This window comes from Ornithorhynchus anatinus, chromosome 5 (assembly GCF_004115215.2).
Source record: "Ornithorhynchus anatinus isolate Pmale09 chromosome 5, mOrnAna1.pri.v4, whole genome shotgun sequence".
Classification (NCBI taxonomy): Eukaryota; Metazoa; Chordata; class Mammalia; order Monotremata; family Ornithorhynchidae; genus Ornithorhynchus; species Ornithorhynchus anatinus.
In genome coordinates, this window is record NC_041732.1 from 62,365,821 (window position 1) to 62,372,587 (window position 6,767).

General features: G+C 47.3%; 1 non-coding gene across 1 annotated transcript; it reads left to right on the plus strand.

The window, feature by feature from the left end:
* The first annotated feature begins 2,000 nt into the window (after positions 1-2,000).
* Positions 2,001-2,138, plus strand: LOC114812317. The gene has a single exon (XR_003759973.1). It is a non-coding gene; the product is annotated as a small nucleolar RNA SNORA7 (small nucleolar RNA).
* Positions 2,139-6,767: the final 4,629 nt, after the last annotated feature.

The following is a 6,767-nucleotide window of genomic DNA, read 5'->3' on the forward strand; positions in this document are numbered from 1 at the left end:
GAGTCAGTGATCTCACCACTCCAGCCGTCCCATGGCCTCGGGCACCTGGCAAGTGAGGTCCATCAGGTCTATGTCGGCCACAGAGTGCACCAGTCTGGCAGTTCCCCTTCAGGCTCTTGAAGCAGGCACGGCCAGCATGTGCTGAACCGCCAGGCACCCCTGTCCAACACCATGGTGTAGACCAGCACTGGACTTGGCATGGAGTGGGGAGGGTCCACATGCCCACCATCAGCCCGAGTTGCCCCTGCAGGCCCAGGAGGGAAGGGAGCACCAGCAGCTTCTCCACGTTTACCAGGGCAAAGCATCATGGGCCTTGCTGGGCTTGGAATTGCCAAAAGGGAGATGTGTCAGAGCCACCTACCGCCAAGGGAGGAAAGGACGAACTGAACAGCTGTCCAACACTTGACTGGGGCCAGAGGGTGGGGAGGGACCAACCACAGCATCCTCAGCAAGAATTACCCCTACCGAAGGAGGGGCGGCAGGCACACAGCCAAGGTTCCCCACGCCACGACTTCCTGGCCAGAATTCCTCCGAGGGGCCTGTGCAGGGCATCTGCCTCCAGGGTCAGGGTGGGATGCCAGAAGCAGCTATGTCTCGCCTCTTGCTGGCACCGTGTGACAGGCGCAGAGCATTTTTCTTCATTACCCGTCCCTGTAGCATCCACAGCCGGGTGCTTCTGCCCCATTAAGACAACGGGCATGTAGAAGCCCAGCAGAACATTGTGTCTTCTGCAGTAAAAACGGTTTATGATGGGATTGAGAAAGCTGAATCTGGAAGGCTCCCTCGGGGTCAGACAAGGTATTCTGAAACCAGGGGCAAGGAGACGAGTGGTTCGTGTCGGAGGCAGCGCCTGGACATTATCGGTCTTGGCTTCCAGGAAGGATGGGAGAGAGGTGACCCCTAAACACACTCTCCAAAATGAAGCTCTGACTTCTGAGGGGGTGAAGGGATGAACCCTGCCATGATTGCAAACTTGTCTTGGGCAGGGAATGTGTCTGTTTATTGTTATATTGGACTTTCCCAAGCACTTAGTACAGTGCTCTGCACACAGTAAACACTCAGTAAATACAAACTGAGAGAAAGACTCTCACGGACTCCTGAGTCACTGGGCCTTCTGCTGTGGGGGTGAAGGTAGATTTGCAGCCTGGCCAGCTACCCTGAGAAGCAGCATGACTTAATGGAAAGAGCACAGGCTTGGGAGTCAGAGGTCATGGGTTCTAATCCTGGCTCCGCCACTAGTCAGCTGTGTGACTTTGGGCAAGTCACTCAGCGTGGCTCAGTGGAAAGAGCATGGGCTTGGGAGTAGATGTCATGGGTTCGAACCCCGGCTCTGACACTTGTCAGCTATGTGACTATGGGCAAGTCACTAAACTTCTCTGTGCCTCAGTTACCTCATCTGTAAAGTGGGGATTAAGACTGTGAGCTTCACGTGGGACAACGTCATGACCCTGTATCTACCCCAGCACTTAGAACAGTGCTCTGCACATAGTAAGCGCTTAACAAATACCAACATTATTCTTAACCTCTCTGTGCCTCAGTTCCTCATCTTTAAAATGGGGATTAAGAATGTGAGCCCCACAAGGGACAACCTGATTAGCTTGTATCTTCCACAGTGCATAGAACAGTGCTTAGCACAAAGTAAGTGCTTAACAAATACCATCATTATTATTACCCTGTGCTATTTAAATAATACCAACCTCAGAGTCATTGCATTGTCATAACCATTTGTTGAGAGTGATGGCTCCAACCCTTTTGAGATTAACTCCCTCCCCACATGGAAGTATGGAAAGATGCTTAAATCACCACCAGTAAAGTCCAGGAGCCACGTGTGAAGGTCATGTAAATTGTCTTATATTCTACTATTTTACCTATCCCCGGTCGACTTAAATGTCTGACTTCCCCTGAAGACTATAAGCTCCTTGGGGGCAGGGATTGGTCTACCAATTTTGTTGCATTTTCCAGTGTTTACTGTAGTGATTTGCATCCAGTAAGGGCTCAATACCCTCTTAGGGTCGCAGCTGAAGAGTTTCCAGTACTCTCCCGGTCTCGACTACGGGAGGGAGAGTCAAGCAGAGGCACACCCATTCCATTCCTAGCTTGGACAGTGGCTAGTGAGTGGAAGGCAATCTGCTACAAGTCAAAACCCACCTAAGCTGGGCAGCAGCGGCATAGGAAAGAGTCGAGGGTGGAGACTCAAGTTTCCTGCGTGGAAGAAGGCAATGGTAAACAGCTTCCGTATTTTTACCAAACTCCACGGATCCACTACCAGAATGACTGCAGATGGAAATGGGGCCTTATGGGAGAGATGTGTCCATGGCGTCGCTATGGGTCGGACAAGACTCGACAGCATAAGACAATAACAACAACAAGGGCTCAATAAAGCAGCGTGGCCTAGAGGATAGAGTACAGGCCTGGGAGTTGGAAGGACCTGGGTTCTAACCCCAACTCCGCCAATTGTCAGCTGAGGGACCTTGCGCAAGTCATTTAACTTCTCTGTGCCTCAGTTACCTCATCTGTAAAATGAGGATTAAGAGTGTGAGCCCCAGGCAGGAAATAGACTGTGTCCAACTTGATTAGCTTGTATCTACCCCAGTGTTCAGAACAGTGCCTAGCACAGGCATGAAAAAAAGTAAAAAAGATAAGAAATTCACTTGAACTTCAGGTCCCTGAAGGTCCCAGCTGACACCACCATCCTCTGCTTCAGGGGAACGAGCAGCAGTGCTCTCCTGTCTTTCCAAGTTTAAAGAACTGAGAGGGAAAGGGACCACAGGTTCCTTAATGGTATCAATCAGTAGTATTTATTGAGTGCTTACAGAATGCAAAGCACTGTTCTAGGTGCTTGGGTATAACAGTTGGTAAACACTCTCCCCACCCATAATGAGCTTATAGTCTAGAGGGTGAGACAGACATGCACATAAATGAATAATTTACAACTATGAACATTAGAGCTGTGGGGCTCAGGGTGAGGAGAAAACCAAAGGGTACAGATACAAGTGCTCAGATAATTCAGAAGGGAGAGGGAGTTAGGGAAAAGATGGCTTAATCAGGGAAGTCCTCTTGCATGGAAGAAAATCAGTTTTGAGACGATTCTTGGCAGAGAGAGAGAGCCTACTCTGAGGAGTAAGTTAGGTCCTTGGGGAAAGTCTTCCAAGTCAGTGGGAACATAGACTTTTAATAGCCAAGAAGCAGGGTGCCTAGTGAGTAGAGCATGGATTTAGGAGTTAGAAAGATCTTGGTTCTAATCCCTGCTCTGCCACTTGTCTGCTGTGTGACCTTGAGAAAGTCATTTAACTTCTCTGTGCCTCATTTACCTCATCTGTAAAATGGGGATTGAGACTGTGAGCCCCATGGTGGACAGGGACTCTGTCCAACCTACTAATCTTGTATCTACTCCAGTGCTTAGTATAATGCCTGGCACATAGTAAGTGCTTAATACATTCTATAAATATTAATACATTCTATATATATATTGGAGGGTAGATTTGCAGCCTGGACAGCTACCCGTGCTATTTAGACTACCTCAACCTCAGAATCATTGTGTTGTCATAATTGCTTGTTGAGAGTGATGGCTCCAGCCCTTCTGAGATTACCTCCCTCCCCTCACCAGAGGAATGGCTAGTGAATGGCTTATACCAGAAGAGAACTATTGATAATCAAATACTTTCCAAAAAAGAAGCATTACCTTCCTGAAGAGACTTAACATTCTGTATTGTAGCCTTTCAGATAGATTCAAACCATTTTACCAGCACACCAGATTTTTCCCAGTCCTTCTCACATGCTCCCAGATCCTGGCATTGATGGGTCAGAAATCTAGAAGATTTAGTAACCTGTAGAAAAAAAGGACAAGTCTAGCTTAGTAGGCCAGTTAGATTCTCCATCTTTATTCCAATTTTTTTTTTAATTGAATTTGTTAGTGTCAGGAAATGTACTAAGCAGTGGTATAGATGCAAGATAATCAGGTTGGACCTAATCCATGTCCCATGCGGGGCTCACAGTCTTCATCCCCATTTCATAGATGAGGTACCTGAGACACAGAGCAACTTGCCCGAGGTCACACACCACACAAGTGGCGGAGCCAGATTAAAACCCAGAACTTCTGACTCCCAGGTCCACGTTCTTTCCATTAGGCCACAAATACACACAAGATCTCATGATTTAGGTTCCAACTATTTTCTCCTAAGCAAATTCCTGTATATTATGAGGTTGACCCAGAATCCAATTCTCACCTTCACAACCCCCACCCAAAAAAAGAGCCAGTAAATATGGGGGGAAGGGGCCAGGGAGGGACCAAGAAGGGGAAGGGGCAGAGTCCAGTCGACAGTCCTCCTAGTTCAAGCCCACCCTGCTCTGCAATGCAGGTGGGTGAGAAAAACGTGACAGAAAATGGCAAGTATAGGGAAAGCCCATTTTGTTCTTCCATCCATTGCCAGAAATAGCAGTGGGTAATCTTGGACTTAATAAGCATTTTGTTTAGGGCGTTTTGCACAACCCCAGACTCCAAACTGCAGTGGGAAAAGATTAATAGACTGCTGAGAGCCTCAACTTTGTCCGGAATGCAACTAGAGCAACCACATATTTTTCTAGAGGACAAGCAAGGACATGAAAACACAACTGTCTCTTCAAAATCTAAATGCATCCTAGCTAACCCCATTCTTCAGCCAGGACATCTGAGGCCCAGGGAGGTTAAGTAACATGGGGAAAGCTGCCCAGCAAATCCTTGATTAAGCTCAAGTGCTCTCTAGGGATGTTGCCATGGAACTACCTTGGGAAATTGCATGTTTTAATAATACCTAAGAATAATTTTGGCATTAATTAAACATTTACTATCTGTCGAGCACTATTCTAAGCACTGGGGTAGACACCAAGTTGTGCTTTTTCATAGTATTTGTTAAGCGCTTACTATGTGTCAAGTGGGCTCTTAAGGGCTAGGGTAGATGAAAGTTTATCAGGTTGGACATGGGGCTCATAGTTTAAATTGGAGGGTAGGAGGGAGAATGACTCCCCCATTTTGCAGATGAGGTAACTGAGGCACAATGAAGTTAAATGTCTTGCTCAAAGTCACACAGCAGAAAGTGTCCAAGCCAGGATTAAAATCCAGTTCTGCTGACTCCCAGACCCATGGTTTTTCCACGAGAACACGCTGCTTCTTTAATCTGAAATAATTAGGAAAAATGTGTCTTAATACCTTGGCAAAATGGTTGAGCTTGCCAGGGCGTGCTCAGATCTAATAATAATAATGATGGTAATTATTCAGTGCTCACTATGTGCCAAGCACTAGGGCAGGTATGAGGCAATCAGATTGGACACAGTCCCTGTCCCACACAGGACTCACAGTCCAAGAGGAAGAATGGCTGTGTCCTATTTATTTTACAGATGGGGAAACGGAGACGCGGGAGTGACTTGCACAAGATCATCCAGCAGGTAAGAGGTAGAGTCAGAACTAGACCCTACAGGCCTGTGCTCTGCCCATTAGGCTACATTGGTTCCCATCCATGACTTGTCATGGAATCAGAGGATAGAGTGAAGTTAGATCTCCTTCCCTGGCCAGTACCAGTGCTGCCTGACCCTAGGGCCAGGACTTTCCCTCTCTGGGCTTCAAACTTTTCTCACCTACAAAGGTAGAAGGTGAACTCTTTTAGACTGGTGATTGCAAGAAGTAACAAATTAAATCTCTGGAAAGTACAAATGGTGTCAAAGGAAACATTCAAGGAGAATAATAATAATTGTATTTGTTAAGCACTTACTATTTTCCAGGCACAGCACTACGTGCTGAGGTGGAAACCAGCAAATCAGGTTGGACACGGTCCCTATCCTACGTGGGGCTTAAAGTCTCAATCTCCATTTTACATATGAGGTAACTGAGGCACAGAGAAGAGAAGTGACTTGCCCACACATCAGACAGGCAGCAGATCCAGGATTAGAACCCATGGCCTCTTATTTCCAGGCCTGTGCTCTATCCACCATGCCATGCTGCTTCCCCCATAATCATAGGATAGGCAGAGACCGAGGAGGACAACCAGTCCCTTGGCAGGGGGTGACTGCTGGATTCTTTAAGTCTTGACAATCACTCTAGGGAACAGGATGCCACCTTTCTATGTCCCAACATGTTCAACTGACTTTTTCACACCCTCTAATCTGCCACTGTGTCAGTCTGTGTTCTGACAAGCCAGTACGATTCCTCGGTATTTGTTTTTGGCTTGGCTTGGTGGCTCCGGAGGGAGCAGCCAATCGGGGAAGTGTTCATTATTCCTTATGACTACCAATGAAACAACCCCCCAGCCTCTTCTCAATTGCTTTCTCTGACCTCAGGAGCTAGCCATCAGGAGGGCGGACAGTCACCCCACTTTAGACCGGATTGCCAAGCTTGCAGCCGGTCCATCCTCTGTCTGGTATGGAATGGATACTGGACATCTTTTTGTCTGCTCCTTCATCTTTAGCACCCAGTCTTTAGCCCCTGGTGAGTTCCAGGCCTCAGAAGTGGCATCCCTGTTCACATGAAGAGCAAAACAACAGCTCTGGAAGGAGTAGTAGGCCTCCCCGTGAAACGCCCTAGGTTGGGATGGACTAATATAGACTTTCACAAAACGGCATATGTGACATCATCACATTATGCTGTGAACCTGGCGTTGCTGCATATGGTGCCACCATGTGTGTCTCAGGGTTCAATATCCACCATAACAGGTCCGCGTGGCCACCCTAGCCGTTGAGTCCCTTTGCTATTATTATTATTATTACTACTATCATATTTGTTAAGCGCTTACTATGTG